This window comes from Lissotriton helveticus, chromosome 9 (assembly GCF_964261635.1).
Source record: "Lissotriton helveticus chromosome 9, aLisHel1.1, whole genome shotgun sequence".
Taxonomy (NCBI): domain Eukaryota; kingdom Metazoa; phylum Chordata; class Amphibia; order Caudata; family Salamandridae; genus Lissotriton; species Lissotriton helveticus.
Window position 1 is genome coordinate 250758111 of NC_136070.1, and position 23206 is coordinate 250781316.

Sequence of the window (23206 nt, forward strand, 5' to 3'; positions counted from 1 at the left end):
AGAGCTTTCCAAACAGAAAAGATCGGAGAGGCCAAGGTGGAGCTCGCTGGCTGCAGGTTTGTGAATTCTATTTTGCAGCACTACTGTAATACTAGTTTACGTACTACAAAATGCAATTTGTGGTTCCGGCCCTATGTCTATCACTCTCAAGCAAATCTTATTAACCTCTCGGTGAGCTGATGGCATGTTCTGTGTTGCATACACAGTGCGTCTCAGCCCCCCATGCTGTGTATTAGTGCCTCTAAGAGCACACAAGCAGTGTCCGATTCAGTTATAGTGGGTAGATGAAAGCCTCCACTAGGCCTCTGAGTGTATCAAACTGAACTCACTATGCAGGTATCAATCACTCAGCCCCACCTGCAACTCAGTTGACCTGCCACTAAAATGAATCCTGACCTCAGTCAGTGCCAATCTTGTTGGAAGCCTGTGTTGCTGTCGGCTAGTACTGCCCTGTTCATTTGCTCATGTTATTTCTTTCTGATAGTTTTGCACACTATCTGCATGCAGGCGGAGATAGGAAAATATGCTGGAAATGTCCAGAAAATTTTAAATCTAGAGGAAATAAGCAAAATGTTCAAACCTTCCGGAAAGAAATTAATCTGAAAAATCAGCAGAAAGGCCATTTAGTGTCCCATCTCATCTCTGGGGACCTGATCCACAAAGGTAAATTTACATCTATGTGTAAGTTTACAATTATTTACTATTCACAAAGGGATTTACGAGTAGTATCTTAACTAGTGCGGAGCCCTATCTCTTGACCTATCTTTTGAAAAAACATTTGGGAAATGTTTTCATTATGCTGGAGAAATTTGCGTGACTGTCAAATTTTCTACTAAGTAAAATTCCTAAAGTTACTTGGTGTTTCCCCTAGAGCAATTTTGCATCATTTATTTTTTCATTCAAGAGACTTGCTAGCACAGAAAAGTATCTTGCTAAGAGACATTTTTTAACCTGAACCAGTCTCCTGCTCCTATCTTGTGATACTTTTTTACCCAAGGCTTGCACTTGTGTGAAAAAAGTTATGAGGAACATGTAATTATATTTTAAGCTAAAAGCTTAATTTCACTATTTTGTTCCAGGAATTTAGCTAAATTTAGGAGGAAAAAATTAAATGATTTCGCCCAGTCTCAAAAAGGGCTTGAGTGTGGGTAATTGTATGTGAGGTAATACACAATTTGTACTGGTGGTTGTAGGTGTTTGGCACCGGTACTGCCTCTTGGGGACTGATACTTATTTTTCATCATCGGGGTTTGTCTCAAAGCAAAAGAGAAAGGAAGAAAAAAGAAGATGGAAGAGACAGATGGGAAAACTGTGACAAAAGGAGCAGGCAGGGGTGAAAAAGCGCCTGCAAGAGTGATCTAAAGAGACGATAAGTGTAAGGTTGTAGAAAAAAAGCGGATAGACTTGCACCTACGGCAGTTCCCAGATAACCTTACTCCAGTATTGGAACTTTCATAGATTCACATGCCTGAATCATTCCCCGTCGTCGAGACGGGAGTCTCCGGTATATAAAAAAGCAGTGCTTAGTAGTATAGCAAACTGAAAAGAGGCCTAGGCCGATTTCCCTTTTGCAACCAATAGCCTTTGTTATGTAAAAAAGGCCCAAACTTTTCCCTGAACCAATCAGAGCTCCTCACCCTCTAGAACACTCCTGAGAGAACCTTCTGCCCCTCAGATTTTTCTACCGCACGTTGTGCTAGGGAGTCTCCTTTGAGCTCTGCTCAAACTCTTTACTTCTACAGTATTTTGACTTGGAGTTTAGGTTTTTACATCAACCATGTCTGAGAAAGAGAAAAAAGGATTATTTAGAGCTTGTTCAACCTGCTCCAAGAAGAGGCTTTATACAGATGACCCTCACAAGGACTGCATCTACTGTCTCTACCCAGACCATAAGGCAGCAGATTGTAAGGTATGTCGTACCTTTTCAAATAAGACCTTGAGAGATCGTGAGGGAAGGCTACTGATCTGGCTTCAGAAAGTCAAAGCCAGGAAGGAAATTGTCTCAAGTGAGAGTGAGGAGGAATCTGTGGCGTCTAAGAGATCTCAGAAGAGAAGTAGATCTCCTCAGACACATTCCTCAGGGGAAAGACCTGAGAAGGCCCCAAAAAAGACCACTCCAGGGTCTTCAGGGCGCAGTCCCTCAAAATCCCCTTCAGTCTCATCTAAGGGGAAGAAGGGATCTGATGGTGAGGTGAAAGGAGCAAAATCCACCTAAGATCCACCACAGTCACCTCAGAAGATCAAGATTACCATCAAACGATCTTCTTCTGCGCCTTCTGAGGAGAAATCAACTCCGTCGACGGGACCGTCGACTAAAAAGGGGCCATCGACGATGACGAAAACACTTCCGTCGTCGACGAAGAAGGAGAAGGCTGGTGAGAAGACAGCGTCGACGATTTCACCGTCGACGACTTTATCGTCGACAGTTTCACGGCAGCGTTGATGACGGCAGCGTCGACGAGGACTGTGTCGACGACGGCAGTGTCGACGGCAGCATCGACGAGGACGACGACGTTGACGAGGACAGCGTCGACGGTCACTACAACGTCGACGGTAGCGTCGACGACAATGACTTGGTCGACGACGGCGATGGGAATCTCGTCGACGGCCTCGTCGACGAGGGAAAAAACACCAGAAAAAAGGTTGGTGCCTTGGAAAAAACCTCTAACACCTGAGGTTACATCTCCAAGCAAGGTCTCTCCATTGCTACCGTCTCACTTACTGGAGGAGGAAGATTCGGAGGAGGATGATGAGTATGGTATTGCCAGTAGCCCTTCACAATTACAGGTCAAGTGCCAAGAATACGATTCTGAGGAAGAATATGGGGGTTATCAAGAACAACCCCAGGAATAACATCGATATCGACAACAGCAACGAGAGGAGATGACCAGTGTACCATCCTCTTTGTTGAAGGATCTCCAAGGAATGTTGGAGGATTATAGGAAGAGATACCCAGCGACTCCAGTCGCTCAACAGGCCTTAGAGGCTACTCCACGTCCACGATCGGTTCCAGGAACTCCGATTCGGAGGAGGGAGATTGTGCCGGAACCTACTGGTAGGTCCCCACCACCGACAACACACTTCGGATGAGGATCAGGAGGATGGTGAGATTGCGGACACAAGTGCAGAATGGCATGATTATATCGCCCCATCACCTGCAACTCCTCCGCAGAGGCCAGTGGACTCGCCACCGGAGGACATTGGTGGATTTCATAATCTGATGGAGAGAGCCACTAAGAGGTTTGCACTGACCATGACAGAGGAGAAAACGGAATGTTTTCTATATGACTTTAAAGACTCATATTGGAGATCTGTACGATCTCTACCTATAGTGTCTCATATCTGGAAAGAAGAATTGAAGGTCATGGAGACGCCAGCGACGGTAACACCGGTTCTGGCCAGACTGGATAAAAAGTATGAAGCACCGGTCGATGCTCCATCTTGCCTTTTGGGTCATCCCAAACCGGATTCTGTTATCACGCAGGCGGCACAACAGAAATCCAGGAACCCATCTGCTCTGATTGCAACACCTCCAGACAAAGAGGGCAGAAGGTTGGATAACGCAGGGAAGCGTTTTTCATTAATGTCTGCTCTACTGGTAAGAGCCGCGAATGCCCTTGCGATATTGGGGAGGTATGACAGGCAGATGTGGTGCGACCTGTCTCCATACGTTAACCTGGTGCCAGATCCAGAGAAGCAGGAGGCGAAGAAAATTCTTATGGAAGGAGAGAGGACTTCGGCTGAAGTCATAGACTGTGCTATGGATATAGCGACCACGGCATTTAGATCCCTGGGAGGAGCTGCGGTCCTCCGCAGGCAAGGTTGGCTGCGAGCAACAGCATTTAGGCCGGAGGTGCAAAACAAAATCCTGGACCTCCCCTTCAATGGAGAAGAATTATTTGGAAAACATATAGATGATATGCTGGAAAGTATCAAGAAGGATACTGATACTGCAAAGGCTCTGGGAACACTGCAGTACAGGAAAACCCCTTTTCGTGGCTCCAGGGGTAGAGGGCAATCCTCGTATAGAGGAGGATACCAACAAGGGTCAGTCAGGAGGATACACAAAATCGACTCCAAGAGGACGTGGTGGCCGAGGAAAGGACAACACCCGTCGCCAATGACGACCTTCATCTTCCGGGTCTGTCAGATGCTCCCCTGGGTGGAAAGATTGCTTACTATCTTCACAATTGGCGGACAATTACAACGGACCAATGGGTCCTCAATATAGTTCAATTCGGTCACACCCTAGAATTTCTTCAGACGCCCCCTTGTACGCCACCGATGCACCAAAGAGCCAATCATCTGCATCAACTCCGGCAGGAGATTCGGGCAATGCTCCGAAAGGGAGCAATAGAACCGGTACCGAAATCCCAGGAAAACAAGGGGTTTTACTCCCGGTTTTTTCTTATCAAGAAAAACAAGCTCCAGTGGCGCCCCATTCTGGATCTCAGATCCTTAAACACCTATCTCAAGAAACAATCTTTCAGGATGGTATCCCTACAGGACATCCTTCCGTTATTAAACCCAGGAGATCATATGACCACATTGGACCTACAGGACGCGTATTTCCACGTGCTAATACATCCTGCACACAGGCAGTACCTTCGGTTCTGGGTAGCCGGAAGACATTACCAATTCAGGGTGCTGCCATTCGGCTTGAAGTCAACGCCAAGAGTGTTCACAAAATGCCTGGCTCCAGTGGCGGCTGTGTTGAGGAAGCAAAGACATCAAATATTTCCGTACCTCGACGACTGGTTAGTCAAGGCACCATCAAAGACACAGGCCAGAGCGTCGAAGCAAGCTTGCATGGACTTATTCGCCAATTTAGGATTGACTCTCAACGAGGGAAAGGCAAACCTCCACCCAGCAAGAGTGATCACATTTCTGGGGGCAATATTGGACTGCAACAAAGCGTTTCCCTCCGAGGAAAGACAGCTGAGGATTGTGTCCCTCTTCCAAGACTTGGGAAAAAGAAAGTCTCTTTCAGTCCGCAGGTACAAATCCTTGCTGGGCACAATGTCCTCTTGTATTCCACTGGTACCTTGCTGCAGGCTAAGGATGAGACCATGGCAAGAACAGATCGATCTCCAATGGCGTCAGGCGGAGGGTTCCTTCGACGATACAATAAATGTGACACCAGTCATGCTGCAGGCAGCAAAGTGGTGGACACAAAAGGCAAATGTGTCTCAAGGACTGACGTTTCTAGCAAGAGCAGCTCCACTAGTGGTAACGACGGATGCGTCGTAAGAAGGATGGGGAGCTTTCCTTCAGGACCTTCAGGTCAGCGGCCGTTGGAAGGCAGAGGAGCAACAATTACATATAAATCTGCTGGAACTCAGGGCGATCCGCTTGACATTACTGGCTTTTCTGCCAAGGATAAAAGGTGCGCCGGTGTTGATAAGAACAGACTACACTACGGCAATGCATTATGTAAACAAGCAAGGGGGAACAAGATCTCTCTCCCTGTCTCAGGAAGCCCAGGAGATATGGGAATGGGCTATTCAGCAGGAAATATCATTGACAGCAGAACACCTCCCGGGGGATCAAAACGTCAAAGCAGATACTCTCAGCAGGCTAAAATCGTCCTGCCACGAATGGGAGCTGGACCAGGAGATCCTGGACAGCGTCTTTCGGAGATGGGGTACACCGATGGTGGACCTCTTAGCTACAAAGGAAAACAGAAAATGCCGGTACTTCGCAATCTGGCCTCCCCAGAGGGGATATTGGGGGAATGCGTTTTCCATGGCATGGTCCGGCATCTTTGCCTACGGTTTTCCTCCAATTCCTCTTCTCCCCCACGTACTGGTGAAGATCAAGAAAGAGCCGTGCAGGCTGATCCTAGTAGCCCCGTGGTGGCCCAGGCAACACTGGTTCACGGAACTGCTGCTACTGTCGGAGGACCGTCCAATTCGGTTGCGCCTGATTCCATCGCTTCTGACAATGTCCAAGGGGCAGGTGCGCCATCCGGACCCAAAATCCTTGCGATTAGCAGCCTTTCTCCTGAACACTGTGAGTTTAGCCATCTGAATATCTCACATGAATGTAGGGAGATCCTGTCCAAGGCCAGAGCGGAGAGTACCAACAAAACCTACAGAATGAAATGGAAAAGGTTTTGTCTGTGGGGTAAGAGGCATGATGTTCACCCTCTTACTGCTGCACCTCATCAAATTATACCTTACATTCTGCTGTTGGCAAAGTCAGGATTAGCACACGCCTCCATCAAGGTGCATTTGGCTGCGTTATCCCGCTACAGGAGATCATCGTCAGGCCCACCTTTATGGTCCTCAAGGATTATCAAGCAATTCATGAAAGGAATATTCAGAGTCTTTCCACCAGTAAAGCCTCCACCACCTTTATGGAATCTGAATATTGTACTCTCTCAATTGATGAAGCCACCATTTGAACCGATACACAGGGCAGACCTGAAGTTCTTGTCCTGGAAAGTGGCTCTTCTCATCGCATTGACTTCGGCGAGAAGAGTAGGTGAACTACAAGCGCTCACGATTCAGGAGCCTTTCTTGCAATTTCAAGAGTATAAGATGATTCTCAGGACAAACCCGAAGTTCATTCCGAAGGTGCCAACTGATTTTCATTTGACGAACCATTGGTGCTGAAGCGTTTCTTTCCTCATCCATCAACAGTGGCAGAAAGAGTATTACACTCGCTGGACGTTCAGAGATGTATAAAATTTTACTTGAAAGAAACTAAGGCGTTTCGTAAGTCTTCCCAGTTATTCGTCGCCTTCAGCGCACCCAGGAAAGGTTTCCCGCTGTCAAAGAGGGGAATTGCCAGATGGATTTCCAGTGCAATTGTCTACTGTCATCAAGCTGCTGGAAAGCCTTTGAATGCACGAGTCCATGCCCATTCCACGAGGGCATTGGCCACATCCACTGCATTGTTTGGAGGAGTGCCAATCCAGGATATCTGCAGAGCAGCAACCTGGGCATCTACGCACACCTTCACCAGGCACTACTGCTTGGAGGCAGCCGCAGAATCGGATGCGGCGGTGGGAGAGGCGGTAGAGCGGAATATCATCCAGTAACGGTGAGCCTTTCTTGCATCCCTCCATCCATAATTTCTTTTGTTTACAAAGTCACATTTTATATAAGTATGTATATATGTTTATGAGATTATGCTTCATTTTCTAATGGTATTGCATGATTATGTAATGTATCAGGAAAATGTGCTTTGTTTTTTCACTGAACGCTATTCTGATTCAGGCATGTGAATCTATGAAAGTTCCAATACTGGAGTAAGAAAACAAGTTACTTACCTGTAACTTTAGTTCTCCAGTATTGGAATCTTTCATAGATTCACATGCACCCACACTCCTCCCCTGAGAGGCTCACCTCGGATTTACCACAAGAAGTGTGTTATATGCACAAGTGCGCGAAAAATCTGAGGGGCAGAGGGTTCTCTCAGGAGTGTTCTAGAGGGTGAGGAGCTCTGATTGGTTCAGGGAAAAGTTTGGGCCTTTTTTACATAACAAAGGCTATGGGTTGCAAAAGGGAAATGGGCCTAGGCCTCTTTTCAGTTTGCTATACTACTAAGCACTGCTCTTTTATATACCGGAGACTCCCGTCTCGGCGACGGGGAATGATTCAGGGATGTGAATCTATGAAAGATTCCAATACTGGAGAACTAAAGTTACAGGTAAGTAACTTGTTTTCTTCTGGGTGATAGTGCACTACACAAATACACATAACATAACATGAGGTAGGGTTACCATTAGGAAGCCTTGGTATTTGTCAACTCCAGATTTTGGCAGCGCTGACACTTTTCTCCTAAGAAAAACTTTGGGCCACAACACTTAATTTATTTTATGAATGTTTATATTTATTACAAATTAAGCACTCTTTTATGAGCCTTCAAACAACCGCAAAAAAAATATTTATTTATGTTATTCGTTTATAAAGTGCTGGCTTGTGACAGATTGTCACTTTGTAGCCCAGTTAGAACCTGGTGAGATTTCATTAAACTTTTGTACGTAGTGCACTGGGCAAACACCTGTATGTACTAATGAAAATACTAATGCAAATGTGTTTACAAAATGGGAAGAGATAAGGGAACACTCAGACTTTTTCAGGATATAGGGAAGGGGCTTACCGAAGGGAACATATTTAACTTATGACTAAACCAAATGGGAAATATTTGCAAAACACACTTTTGCAAAGACCCTAAACTGTGTGGGATGTGTACCCCAGGACAAACCGCCAGGTGTTAGGTGTTGGAAATCTTCCTATCTGGTGCAAATCACTAAAATGCTCTTTTTCAGGACTGTCCAGATCTAGGGCTGACTTTCTTTGAGCAGCCTCTTTCACCTATTGGTTTGAGACTTCGTCTGTGGTGTCTTGGCTCAGTCCAATAGAGTATTCCTCTCTCACCTACTACTATTAGCAGTCCGGGCGTATCCCTCTGGATCCACTTGAGTGCTTGCATTAAAATATATGAATGACTACATTGTAGCAATAGTTCTCTCTGCCTGCTGCTGCTGACTGCCTTCTGTCAGGTGCTCTAATGTTCTAACGCTTCAAGCATTAGCACACTAAACCTAACCTGTTGACTTTGCCAATGCTTGTTTTCTTTTGTAAATCCCCAAAAGGTTGCAAGTCTATGATTGGAGCAGATGTATTTCCAGTCCCTTACAATGACTTTGTTCTTTGTGAATCGAGGCATTGCTTGTGATCAGCACACAGTTGTGATGTCATGACTGCTCTTTTAAAAGTTGGTATTTGGCTGGACGGATGCCAGGGCTTATGAAATGCTTTTCTAAAAAATACACCACACAAGCACATACAATCTGATGTATGTATCCAAAGGCCTTTATCAGTTATTGTCAGGCAGATACCAGGCATTAATACGAGACATTTCCCTGTGGGATATCACCCATGCCATGTGTCTGTGAAGGGTTTGCTGTTGAAGCCCTCTGGGTGGCGCCTCAATTTCATGAAGCAAAAGCGGATGAAGGTTTTGTTCATGTAATGCTCATGCGAGCAGCACCTCTGCACATGATATGAAAATAGCTCCGTTCTCTGTAGCACCTCCTGCTGGACAGATCTGGCAGTTCACTTGATCTTCAGCTGGAGTTCTCGACGGTTGACGGCTGTGGCAGGGGAGTGCTCTTCTTTGACAGTGCTGCTTTGCCAGTTCCTACAGCACCCCTTTCTGGAGAGATAAGGGAGTGCACAGTACAGGAATTGTACAGGCGCCCCAGATGGCAAAGAGATGGAACGCAACAGAAGTGATCTCGGCCTCCCACAGTGCAGTTGCTTTATTCTCCACAGCACCTCCTTCTGGGGGAATTTTGTGTGTCTCCTGTAAGGCAGCAGGTCGTAATGCTGCGTTTCCATCCCAAGCCCGTAGGAGGCGTCAAAGCTCACTGATGCCTTTCTGCTTATGAAGAGACTCCCACGTTCTGTTGCTCTCCATCTTCCCATAACAGTGCTGGAACAATTTTCAGAGTGGGGTTGCGGACATCAGTGTTACATTACTGAATTTATAGGGATTGTGAACAATCCAGGTCACACAAAGACAGTGGTGGCTTCCACAAAAATGAAGTGGAGAGGGGGATGATGGATTAGGTGAATAATAATGAAAATTAAAAAAAGTACCTGTCTTGCTGCTGAGGCTGACAGCCGCCTCTGTGCTTCTCTTCTCCTGGCAGACTCTAGGGCTCAAAGCACAGGCTCCCCACCCAATCCAGACACAGCTCTCAAGTTATACCAAGCATGAGAGCAGCCTGGGGATTGGCCTGAGCGGGCTGGTCTAATGCTCACTCAGGCACAGGGAGCCTGCTGCTTTTGTCCAACCTGGCTGTCAACACAGCTGGGTTGGAGAAACCTAAGTGCGCTTGTCTGTTTGGCCGCCCTAATACTGCCGGCCAAACCAACATGCGCACTTTGCAGTGCCCAACGCTCCTCCTCCCTGCCATCGATCGGCCCTGCCCAAGACTCCCTGGCTCAGTCAGTCCGTGGAAAATAAAACTATAATATAGTCTAATATAATTTTATTTTTTGCTGTCTGAGTGACCAGTGGGATGGCGCTCCTCTGCCATTACAGAGGAGCCACTCCTGCAAAAAGAACAAGTGTAGCAAATAATCCACACACATTCTGCAAAATAGTAGTATGGGTGTAGTATATAACTGGTGGTGCATTGTGGAGCACACAGTCGCAAATATATTTTATTTTTTATTGTATTTTTTGCATTGTTATATAGCGCAAACTTGACCCAAAGGTATTGGAGTGCTTTATTTGAGCACTAGATACATTGCAAAAGGTCGTATTCATATTTTTTTTTGCTTTAGTAAACACGGGAGATTAAGTGATTACCCCCAAAATAACAGGATGTTGAGTTAACGTCGAGATTTAACCCTGATTCTCCAGTCCCTAAATCGGCAGGCTCTGGCCGTAATGCCACATCCCCTTCCCTGTTACTAAAGCATGGCACTGTCATTTACAGACAACATGTTGTCTGTCCATTGAAATGCCACTAAATTTAGAAAGGCATACCGTTTTAAGGATAAAACTATATTTCGCAAAAACAAGTTTGTGGAAATCCTGTTTCGGCAAATATTTGATTTGATCTTATTACATTTTTGTTTCTATCACACTTCAAGAATATCGAAAAGCACTTCCTTTGTGTTTTCCTAATTGCTGATATATATTTTAATATATATGCACAGTTAGTTCATTTACAGGTATTTACATGTTGCTGTGTGTTAAATAATGGCATTCAGCAGCCTTTCCTTTCACACCACCAAGACTGTCACGAAGTTCATTTTACAAAATCACTGCCTCTGACTTCCCCGTTCAGAAAACAAACGAGCGAATCCCGTGTCTGAGGGTGCGGACAAAGGCGCCTCGTCACACAAGTCACACTGATGCGTTGTGTGATCATCGGCTTGCTTGGCCACAACCCAGGGCAGAGTTATGAGTTGATTGGCAGGGAACCCTGCGAATCCGAGCTGCGTTCCGCAGAAGCCCTGACGTACTCGCACCAGGGTGTGTTTTTAGAGACAGTCTATTAAACAACCCGAGTTATTTCACTCACATTTCATCACGGTTTTACTCTTGAACTAAAGATTCGTTTTACCACTTATCGATTCATTGTATAACACAAAGGCCCCTTGTTTATGTTACATGTCGATGAGACTATCCTAGTCCATGTCGTTTCTTCATTTTCTGCACGAATTAGTCATTTGACCACGTATTCAAAGTTGGCAAATATCGGTCGTTTTTTAAAAACAAAATATCGACTTATTTTAACAATATGCAGGTTAGTGTTTCCCACGAATTGGTTCGTTTACAGCTGATAGGTTTGATTTGGGCATAGAGCGGTTCGTTTTTCTATAGTGTCGGTATATTTTTATCGCAAAGTGGTTAATTCATTCTGTCTTTTTGGTTAGTTTGTCAGTTTTCATCACTCTAGTTCGTTTTGGCAGAAATGGATTTATTTGTGACATTTCGATTTGTTTTCGTGACATGTCGGTTATTTTTTTGTTTCCTTTAGTTCGTTTTTGACAAAAATCATTCTTTTTTATTTTACAAAAGGATTGGTCGAGAGTATGTTGCGAGAACTGAATGAACCCGGAAATGGGGGGAAAATGTGAACGTTTTTATTACAATGCTATCTATGCATTGTATTCTTGTTCCGAAGATAAAAATGTCTGACAAAAGCTTTATAGATCTTATAGGATATTTAGCACTATATATAAAAAAATCGTAATTGGATCACTTAGTAATTATATATATGTGTGTGAATAATTACTTTGCGATCAAATGATTAAAACTCATATTGACATTTTGCAGTCCTCTGATAAAATGGACGTTTTTTGACCATATTTTTTATTATTCCTCTCTGTTGGCATTTTTCCTGTTTTCGTTTTTCTTTCCCCCTTTTTGTTTTGCATTTAGCCACGGGTCGGTCCTCTGAGCGAGTGATGAAAAATAGTGATAAAAATAAAGAAGCGCGGAATGATGGCTCTGTGGGTAGGTAGGTCCTTTAGTGCATGGTGTGGAATGGTGCTAAAAACAAATAATCGAGGAGTGATGGACGCAGATACATTGTAAATGTGTATATTCCGTGCCCGCAGCCCAGGGGTTAACCTGCAGCGCCGCGACGCCGGCAGCAGGTGTCGAGGGCGCCTCAACCGCGCTGCTCAGATTGAAATACGACCCTCTGCCGAGTGAAAAAGATGGATGGCCGACACCGGGGCCTCGTCGCACTCATCATACCCGCGCCAGACCAAAAGCAATTTTTTATTTTTTTTTAATGTGCTAACGACCTAATCAGGCGATGGCGCCTGAGAAGATTGCACAGTGACCCCGGGATGCATCTGTCAGGCACGGAGCCCGCACCCCCGCCCACGCGGCACGCGGCGGAGGGGCGTGAAAGCACGCCACCTGCGGGTGCACGCGCCCCTCCCTTCCAGCACTGCCCATAATTAGTTAAATGTGAAGCGTTTTCAGGGTCCCCGGGGAGGAGGTGTCGCGAGCCCGTGGACAGCGGCGCGGTATTAATTAGCGCAGGTCAATGGTGGCGCCCCCCGGGAGTGGCTGCTTTAATTTCCCGAGATATTTCAAGTGCCTCAACCTCATCGATTCAGCCGAAAATTAACTTATTTTTCAATCAGGCTCCGGAGGCCCCCGGGGGACGCGCTTCCTTTGGCGGCTGCAGCGAGGAGGCCAGGCAATCTCTCATCAAAGCAAAGGCTTCTCCGCGGGAGGGGGGCGCGACGTCAACTGGGGAGTAGGGTGGGGGTGTTCGGCAGAAGCGTAACGTAGGCCCCTGCAGTGCAGGGGAGGGAGGGCCCTCAGGGGTCCCTGTCAGCCTCAGGACTGGATATATCTGTGACTTACCTCAGAGGCCCCTCAACACATGCGCCATGATTTTACTTAAAACCATTGGGTGCAGGAGAGAAACAACACGCACAAAAGGGGAGAGAAACCGCAGGAGCAACAAGGGGAGAGAAGCAAGAGGAGCTCGAGAACGGGCATCTCCCAGATGGGACTTGGGAACCAAGTGAGGAGTCAGTGGCGAGTGGGAGGATATGAGAGCAGAGAGAGACACACAGGGTGGAGAAACAAGGGGAGAGAAATGAGGAGTAACTAGGAGATTTCAACAGTGGGAAGAACAAGAGAACGGGCTTTCCCGAGAGAGGAGCCAGGAGTCAACTGGGAGTAAGAGGCTGTGGGAGGGTAGAAGAGCAGAAAGAGAGTTAGAGACCCAAGGGGAGAGAATCAAGAGGAGCAACAAGGGAACATCCATGAGGGACATCAAGAAAGGAAGAGAACTACAAGCCAAGGAGAGAGCCCCAGTGTAGCAAACAATTGGAGAATAAGAGAACAGCGGGAAGCATGATAAGTTTAGAACAATAGGGAAGAGAATGGAGATGCGACAGAAGCAGTAAAGGAGGTCGAGCAATAGATGGTTGCAACAGGAGGAGAGCATCAAAGGGGGAAGGAAAAGGGAAGCATAACAAGGGGGCACGACAGAGGAAATGAATAAGAGAAGAGCAAGAGGAGGAAAGCAACAGAAGGAAAGTAACACATGGAGAACCTTAGAGGAAAGCATCAAGACGAGAGCAACACAAGGAGAGCAACAGAGGAAAGCAACATATTAAAAGCAAGAGGAAGAGGGTACCGAGGACAGTGCTTAATTTAAGCCAGTGGTTGCAGGTGGGGCCCACCCACACTCATTTGCATTTCTGGAGACCAGCACTTATTTTTCCTATTCAGATTTTGATCCGAAGCAAAAGAGAATAACACACAGGGGGGGAAGAAAGGAGGATGAGAAAGATGTGCCGGCCACAGACTTCTAGGCAAACCTTGGGGCCCGTCACTTATTTCTTTACAAATTAAGTACTGATAGGAGAGAAAGGGGAGATCATTCATGGGGGAGAGCTCCATGGAGGAGAACAAAGTTAGAACAATCAGGAAAAAGCTGCAGGAGGCTGGCAACAAGGCTAGAGCAACAAAAGGAGAGCAACAAGGGACAGCAACATAAGGAGATGAAGAGCACGCCGGAGAAGAGTGAACGAGGACAACAGTTGCGGGGAGTCGGGGGCGATCTATATGGGAAAAACAACAGGGGGAGGGCAATAGGAAGAAAGTGCCAGAGTGATTTCGGTGTAACAGAAGTGCATTCCTTTGAGGAGAGAGGCTGTCAGTGATTGCTTTTGCAATCTACCCCGCACCGACAGGGGGCACGAGAGCTGCTAAGGTGAGTGGGGGTTCGGGTCATCAGATTGCCACTTGCTAGGGAGATGCCAGGATCTCTCAAAGGGTGAAGGGTAATCACTGGGACGGATGAGAAAATAATCAGGGAACCATGAGCATTACACTACTGTACTGCACCTACCTCCTCTCTCCGTGCGAACACCCTCTCCTGTACCAACTCCCTCTCCTGTACTAACACCCTCTCTTCTACACTTACACCCTCTCTTCTGTATCAGTACCCTCCATCTCTAATGTACCTCCCTCCTCTTACGCTTGCTAACACTCACTCTTGTATTAACACCATATATTTGATAACAGTACCCTCTCTCCTGTATTAATACCCCCATCTCTCCTGTAGTGTACCTACTCTCTCCCGCTAACACAATTTCCAGTACTAATATCATATGTCCATACAACACCTTTTCTCTTTTACTGATACCACATATGTCCTGCAGTGTCCCTTCTCTCTCCTGTACTAACACCATATCTTGTAAACAAACACTCTATCTCCTGTGTTAAACATCTCTCTTCTGTACTGTTCATCCTCTCTGCTTTCCCTGTACTTATACCCATCCCCCACTTTTATACCTCCCAAGTGTTCTAATGTGCCTTCTTTTTGGTGTGCTATACCTTTTCCCTATACTATGAACACATTCAGTCTTGTAATACAGTACACCCTCTCTCTTGTGCTAACCCCCTCTCTCCTACACTAACACTTTCTCTGTTGTTCTAAGTCTCCTCTCTCCTGTAGTAAGAGCCTCACTTCTGTACCAACACCAAGTCTCCTGAATAGTACCCTTCTCTTTTATACCTCCCCTCTTTCCTACCATGCCCACTCTCTCTGTTATTTGCTAACTCTAATATACCTTCGACCCATTCTCTAGTGTAGACTTTTTGTTTTGGGCTATAACCTCTTTTTTCTGCCTACACCGTCAACCAGCTCTCTGGTACTACCACCCACTCCTTTGTACCGTACCCATACCTATGTACTATAATTACGGTTCACGGTTTTATGGTGTTTATTTTTTTAACATTTCCATCTGTGTTTATCCAGATTTATTTTCTGGCCATCTTAATGGTATTTATCCATATTTTGTGTTTTGAGACTAAACAGAGTTGTACAATTGTATATTTCCACATTTTTTAACTGATAAACATGCAGTCATACTTTGATACCTGTCAAGTTTTATCAAATTAAGCTGTCTAATATAACACAACACTACATCCACATGTATATATAGCAGGATATTAAAATAGTTGCTAACTAATGCCGGTATTTAAGGAAATCTTATCCTGTTTTTTAACTCTCCATATTTTCTACCTGCTCAGCTGTTGGCCTAAAATTCATGAAGGGCAGCATGGAGAGTCACTCACAAGAAGCCCAATTTTCTGTGTTTTTCCACTTTTAAAAATAAAAACAGGTAGAAAACATATATTTTTTTCTGTCTGTATTTATCTGTAAAAATGGAAAACTGGGAGCCTTAACTATAATCCTCACGCAACTGTAACACACACTTTCCTTCCATATTAAAGAGCAACCTTTTGTACTGTAAAGGAATTATGTCCTGCAATATAATGCATCATTCTTGAACTATAGACCCCATCTCTACTGTACTCTAACCTTTCTCCTGTAAAACACCCTCTTTCCTACACTATATTTCTCCATTATACACATCTTTATATGTGCTATAGAACCCCTTTTATACTATATACATCTGCCTACTGTACATTAAGCAATCACATTTCCTTTACCATTACAACCTTTCGTGTGTATCTTATCCCCTGCCCTCTACTATAACGTCCTCCCATGTAGTATACTCTGTCTCCTTTGTACATACAATAAACATCCCTTTTCTTTGCTTGTCCCCTGTCCCATATATTCCCTCTATTCTATATGCCGCATTGCTCCCTCTGTATATTGCCCATTTTTCTGTGCTACAGACTACTCTCTCGTGTACTAAGGAAGATCCGTGTCCTATACTGTACAGTGCCGCTACTAAAACTCTTCCTCATGTATTCTATTCCATCTCGTCCACAGTATACACTCCTCTCTCCCTTACTCTACATCCCCTTGCACCAGTGATAACCCCACTCTCTCTTGTTACATAGACGGCCCCTCTCATGTACTACAGACTCGCACACAATCCCCTCTCTCTTCTGAACTACAGATCCCACTAATTTCTTACTAAACACCCACTAGTTTCAGTGCTACACAGTCCTCTGTCCAGTAGTTTTGGCAGTACTCTCTTGGGCTCTACACCCCCCACGGGCTCTAAACCAGTCTTGCCTGTGCTGCAGATCTACTCAGATATACTATAGACCCACTTTCTCTTGTACTGTGCCCATTAGTCTGTACTAAAGCGCCTCTCCTGTAATAACGGTCCCCTTCTCCTGTACAGTAGACCATATTTATCATGTACCTCAGACTTTTCTCACTTGTACTAAGCTATCCCCTCCACCATCCTGTACTGAAGGCTGTTTCTCTCCTGCGCTACGTAACCTCTACTCTCTTGTACCTCATACCCACCCATCTCACCTCTGTAATAGAATCAATTCCCTCTCTGCTAGGCACTGTAATCATTTCTGCAGTGTCTGCCCCTCTGGCCTGTACTGTGAACCCTCTCCTTCTCGAACTCTAGTCCTCTATCTCACGTGCCATAGCTCACACCGCTCATTTACAGTACATTCACACCCTCTTCTCTCCTATACTTATTGGTACAACCTCCCTTGGGTTGTTGACGTCTCCCTCCTGTACCATAGATCTTCTCTACCCTGTAACATAGTCTCCTCTCTGTCCTTTGCAATAGCCAACTTAGTAGATTCCAGGGGAACTGTACATAAGGTTTCTTAATTCCTATACCCACTTTCTCCGGTACTATAGAACGTCTGTTGCCTCTGCTTAGAGATACTCTCTACCTAATATTGTACAACCTGCTTCCTCCTCTGCTATAGATCTTTAGGCACTATCTGGCCTGTACTATGCACCCTTTCTCTGCTCTACTTTTTGGTCTCTGCCTCTTGTGCTCTAGACCTCTCATCTGTACTATCTATCTCGTTCCTTCTTTACTGCAGACCTCCTCTCCCCTGTACTGTAGACTGTCCAGCCTGCATGACTGCTCTGTCTCTGCTACTACAGAACTATGTACTACAGTCCTTAAGCCCGACCTGAACCATCTAGTTTCTCAGGTGCTGTACTTCGTGCTCTCTCGTTTGGTGTGTGCCCTCAACTGTGCCCTTTGACCCCAGACTATATATGTGGCTACCCTACTCTGCACAGTATGTATGAATGTCAGAGGTAGAGTAACTGATCTCTGAACAAGTCCCTTTAACAGACAGAAAGGAATTTGTGAGTCACTGCTGCTTACCGTACTGTTGCTTATTTCTTTTGTAAGAATGTCACCTGGTTTTTGTCTTCGGCACAACACATGTAGGCTACTATGACAAAAGATGCAGGAATTATCAGATTTCCAATTAATTCTTAAACGGAGTCAATTTGAAAGTAACTGAAAAGCGTGGAGTCTGCCTCACTCTTTTCCCTATGGATACAAGCGCCTATACAGCAGTTATTTATCGATTTGTATACGTTTTCCTGTAGCACTTTTACCTACTTTCGGTAGAGCTACAGTAAGCAACAGAGAATACATTTCATTTGGCGCCCGACGCACCATCAACCCACTCTCGGACCACGACATACGCACCCTCCTCCGCTCACATGACCCAGTTCCCCAAAAACACTTAGCCCCCACTCACCTTTCCATCCCCACGATTCACTCTAATCCCCTTAGGCACTCCACACAAAACAACAACAGAGGCTCCGTCCCTAATAACCTTAAAAAAGTCCCCCTCACTCTAGAACCCTCTACACCCCCAGACTCAAATGCATACTTCTCAACTGCAGATCGGCCCCTAGACACTCCTCCGACATCGCCGATGTCATCAAGACACTGGACCTTGATCTAACCACTTTAACTGAAACTTGGTTAACCGAATCTTCTACACCTATCATGGATATTCTAATTCCACCCAACTACCTCATCATTAGACTTGACAGATCCAGCAAGACTGGCGGTGGAATCGCATGTATTTACAGGAGCAACCTCACAATTACCAGAATCACCTCCCCCCCACTTACCTCCTGCGAATACTTTTGCCTCGATGTCATCAGCGAGAACAAACCTGTATGCTCACTACACGTCATCTACCACCCACCTGGAGACAACCTCATCTTCACCCAACAACTCATGGACACAATATCAAACTTTTCCGGACGGCAAAACACTCAAATTTTCCTTGGTGACTTCAATCTCCATTGGAACGATCACAATGACGCAGTGGTAAATAGTCTCAAAAACTACCTCAATGCTCTTGACCTCACCCAAATCTGCAACAGCCCGACCCACGATAAAGGCTCTATCCTTGACCTTATCATCTCCAAAGAGAACTCTACCCAGCTTGAGTCAATCCAACCCTGTGACTGGTCAGACCACCACATCATCACATTCTTCATCAATGAAAAAGTTAAACTTAACCCGGTTCAAGCCACTAAATCCAAGGTCTGGAAAAGGGACCTGAAGAAACTCAACCCAAATTCTTTACCTTCCCACAGCTGCAATCTCCTCCTCCCCCCTACCGGCGCTCTTGACGTTCAATCTTTGACCGACCACTACCTCAATTCTATGACCTCAATAATTAATGAGGCCGCTCCCTTGCAATTGAAAAAAGTCTCCACTAAGAACTCCAACCCATGGTACGATGGTAGACTCAATGAAGACAGACGAGCCATGCGAATGGCAGAGCGCACCTGGAGAGCAGCCCCTTCGGCATTGCACCTTAAAACTCTGAAGAAAAAGAGAAACGCCTACTTCAGGAAAATGAAGCGCACCAAATCAGATTTCTTCAGCCTTCAGCTCGATCAAGCAAAAAACCGGCCAAGAAAATTATTTGAACTAATCAAAACACAATCCAAGGAAAATCCCCAACTTACACTTAGCACAATAGGCGATATACCATCATGTGAAGACTTCTCTGCTTTCTTCAAACTAAAGACTGATAACATAAGGAGCGATCTTCGCAATGACGTAATCCTTTACTCCAACCCCCGCAACATAACACCCAATGAACCAAAAAACAATGCTGCTTGGTCATCCTTTGACACCTACTCAGAAGAAACAATTCTAAAACTGCTCAGCACATTGAAACCCTCTAATCATCTCACAGACCCTCTTCCTGCCAACGCTGTAAAAGACTTCATCCCACTACTCCTCCCACTCTGGACCAAAATTATTAACAGTTCACTTCAACAAGGACTCATCCCCGATTCACTCAAAATTGGACAAGTTACACCTATACTCAAGAAACCAACAGCGGACCCTACTGACCTAAACAATTACCGTCCTATTACCAATGTTCCCACACTTTCAAAACTTTTGGAAAAATGCGTACAACTCCAATGAACAAATCACATTGATCAGTTTGACCTCCTCAACCCTCATCAATCAGGTTTCCGAGCAGGACACAGTACTGAAACTGCTATGACACACATAATTGATGACGCACTCCAAATCCTAGATCAAAACGATACCTGCCATCTCATCCTTCTTGATCTCTCCTCAGCATTTGACACTGTCAAACACGAGAACTTACTCGAGCTGTTAAACACCAGAATGGGCCTATCTGGGACTGTTCTCAAATGGTTCACCTCCTTTCTGCATAACAGGACTCAGAAATTCAAGAGCAACAACTTGATGTCCCCACCAGTGCCTGTAACTTTAGGCATCCCACAAGGATCTTCTTTATCCCCTACATTGTTCAATCTGGTCATGGAACCTCTCACCACCTTGTTACAAGCATCTAATTTGCACTTTCACATGTACGCCGACGACACCCAACTTTATCTCAAATTACAATCCTCCAAAGACATCAAACTTCTTAACTCAACGCTCAGAAACACCCAATCATGGCTTGCCGATAATCACCTCAAACTCAATGCACTGAAAACTGAGTTCCTTCTGATCTCACCTCCCGCGAAAATCTCCACCACCCAAACCTGGCTTAAACACCTATCTGCACTCAATGTCCAACCTACCATCGTGTACTCAGCGAAATACTTAGGCATTACACTTGACACCAATCTCAACATGCAGCAGCATATCAGCAAAGCAACTAAGGGAGCTAATTTCCAAATTAATACCCTGAGGAAACTTAAACCCTTCCTCCCAGCCAAAGACTTCCAAACTGCTGTACAAGCCCTAGTAATTCCTCGCTTAGACTACGGTAGCGTCGTCCTTTGCGGACTCCCTCTTTCTACAACTGCACCCATGAGAGCCTCTTTGAACGCTGCAGCAAGACTCATCACTGGATCAAAAAAACACTCGCATATTTCCCCTGACTTAAAATCCCTGAACTAGCTGCCTTTTGAAGCCAGAATACATCTGAAAATTGCCTGCATGACGCACAGAGCTGTACACCACAACTCACCTGGCTACCTCACTCAGAAACTGACAATATCTGGTGGCTCAAGAACCACTAGAAGCACAAAGAATCTTCTCCTGAAACCTCGTAGATTCCGGAAGGAAAAAACATATAAACGCTCTTTTCCAGGAATGGCACCCAGGATCTGGCACTCACTCCCTCCTGAAACCAGACTTATCTCCTCCTCTGCATTCTTTAAAAAAGAAGTAAAAGCTATCCTCATGACTAAATTCACCTGAACTTTTACTCTTGATCTATTTAAAGATATACGCCTATCTGCACTATTGTTTGTTCGATTGTCGATTTGTATCATTGGTTTTAGTCAATTATTATGCTACCCCATGTACCCACCCTATTTTGCTTTTCATTTTTTACCTACAAGTATTCTATGCTCAAAAGTCTGTTAACCTCTCCCATGTTTCTTGTTTCCTACCTCCTGTATTTGTAAAGCGCTCTGATATCTGCAAAGATCTTGTTCGCGCTATATAAAACTTTCAAAATAAAATAAATACATTTTGGGCAAACTGTTCATAAGGTTTCCCCAAAAATGTATGCAAGAAATTTCAATGTAGTTACTTAGCCCCAAAAGCCAAATCATGCAGACTATTACACTCCTAGAGGGATGAGATTCTGGCTTCCTTAGGAGAGCTGCACCTTCTTATCGCCAGGACAGTGGCTCCGCCTACTCATAAGGTGCAGTTATTGGCTGTGTGATTCGATAATATGCTATGTCTACTGCAAAATGCAATATGTTATGTTATGACTGGGCCAATAGAATTATGCTTTTTGGCTGCCATCGCATTTGCCGCGTAATTATGGATTTGACGCATTTGCAACATGTTCCATAACCTGATGCATAATTTATTAAAAAAATGAATATTTCTTCCCGTCCAAACTGTGGGTCACGATCCACTGGTGGGCCTCCAGCCGATTTGTGGAGGGTCAAGAAAGAGCAATAAATAAAGGTGCCTTCACATTTTGCATATATCTTGTCACATTTGCTGTGCTTTAAAGACAATGGGCAAATGACAGGCTGTGTCTTCTGACGAATAGCAGCATTTTTTCATAACATGAGGGTTGATGTTTACTCTTCATTCTCTGACTGCAAAGTCAGAGGAATTTTCAAAGTGACCTATGTGCAGGCCTGGACAAATTTACCACTCACTATGGTGAGTCAGATTTTTTTCAGGGCGAGCTATATTTAGGACCTACTCACCTCTTCCAGCTAGCTGACAACCAACTGGTGTTCTATCAACTCTCAAAGTGAAAGAGCATTAAAGATACGTTTAAATCTTGTTTTTATCTTGTCACATGTATTCTGTGTTCAGAGACAGAGGTCAAAAGTCATTTTACATCTACAGTTACTTTTCTTTCTCTGCCTGCAAAGTTCGAGGTTTTTGTAAATTGAGCTGTCTGACAAATGTGCTGTACAAAAAGTGTGAAATGAAAGGCTTTCATGTTTTATTCTAACACATTTAAATAGCTAAAACGTAAACTGTACAAACATTTCAAAATACAGTTCAGTAGTTATGAAAGCCCTTGTTTTGTGATGAAAAAAATAATTTTTAATAGGATGAAAACAAATCAGAACACTTTACTTGGTGATGAGCAAATGAAAATATGTTTGCTGAAACCCAATTTCCACAGATTATTGTTTTTACTCTATGTAGTTTTATAAGTAAAACTGCATGTTAGTGGGAACATTTTTGTCCATTTCACCTGAAAATATGCAGTCTGTAAATGACAGTGCACTGGTGGGGGGGGGGGGGTACCTTTTCCTCCAAATGAAATGCTAAATAAATAACCCCAAGGACAAGTATACAGGTAGAAGGTGCTCACATCTTCACACAGGCTACTAGAGCCAGGAGAAGAAGGAAAAGGATGGCTGGAACTTGGAGTAAGCACTGCAGGTTAGTAGAGGTACTGAGAGAAGCGGGAGGTTCTATATCTTCCCTGATGGACAGAAGCATGGAGACCATTTTCAGGTACAGAGACAGGTGGTTTCATATTTCAGGGATAAAGTAGGTGGAAGCGTATTTTCTCATTTTATTCTTACTTTGTTCTCAGTAACTCCATGTTCAGTAAGTTTGTGCTGCATGTGGTGCAGCCCAGTGGTAGGCCAGAGAGCGAGACCTTATTCAGCTAGGAAGTGAGTTTTGCAGGGAGGGCTCGTCTTGTAATTGATAAAACGTATTTGAGACTGCTGTGCGCCAGAATAGGGATCCAGTGAAGATTCTTGAGATGGGATCAAGTGTTCGAGTGGTCCTACTTGTGTTGGCCGTAAAGAAGCCACATGGATGGGGAAGAGCTTCATGTACATGGCCGGTGCACACTAAGTGCGGGTGAAAAAGCTCAATTATGGAGTCTTGGGCTGTCAGTTGGCGTTCTAGATGTGATGCACAGTAATGTCTGACAGTCTCATGTGTCAAGGCCTGTCAGAGTCCTGTTGCGGTGCTCCTACTCATAAACGAACATGAACTAGTGGTGACGTCGTTGCTGTAGTTGGAAGGGCCTA

The 23206-nt window shown here is 44.9% G+C and overlaps 1 protein-coding gene across 1 annotated transcript in view; it reads left to right on the top strand.

Moving 5' to 3' along the window:
* The window catches only part of VSX2 (visual system homeobox 2), a 101553-nt gene that overhangs the window by 56463 nt on the left and 21884 nt on the right, over positions 1 to 23206 (top strand). The window lies entirely within an intron of this gene.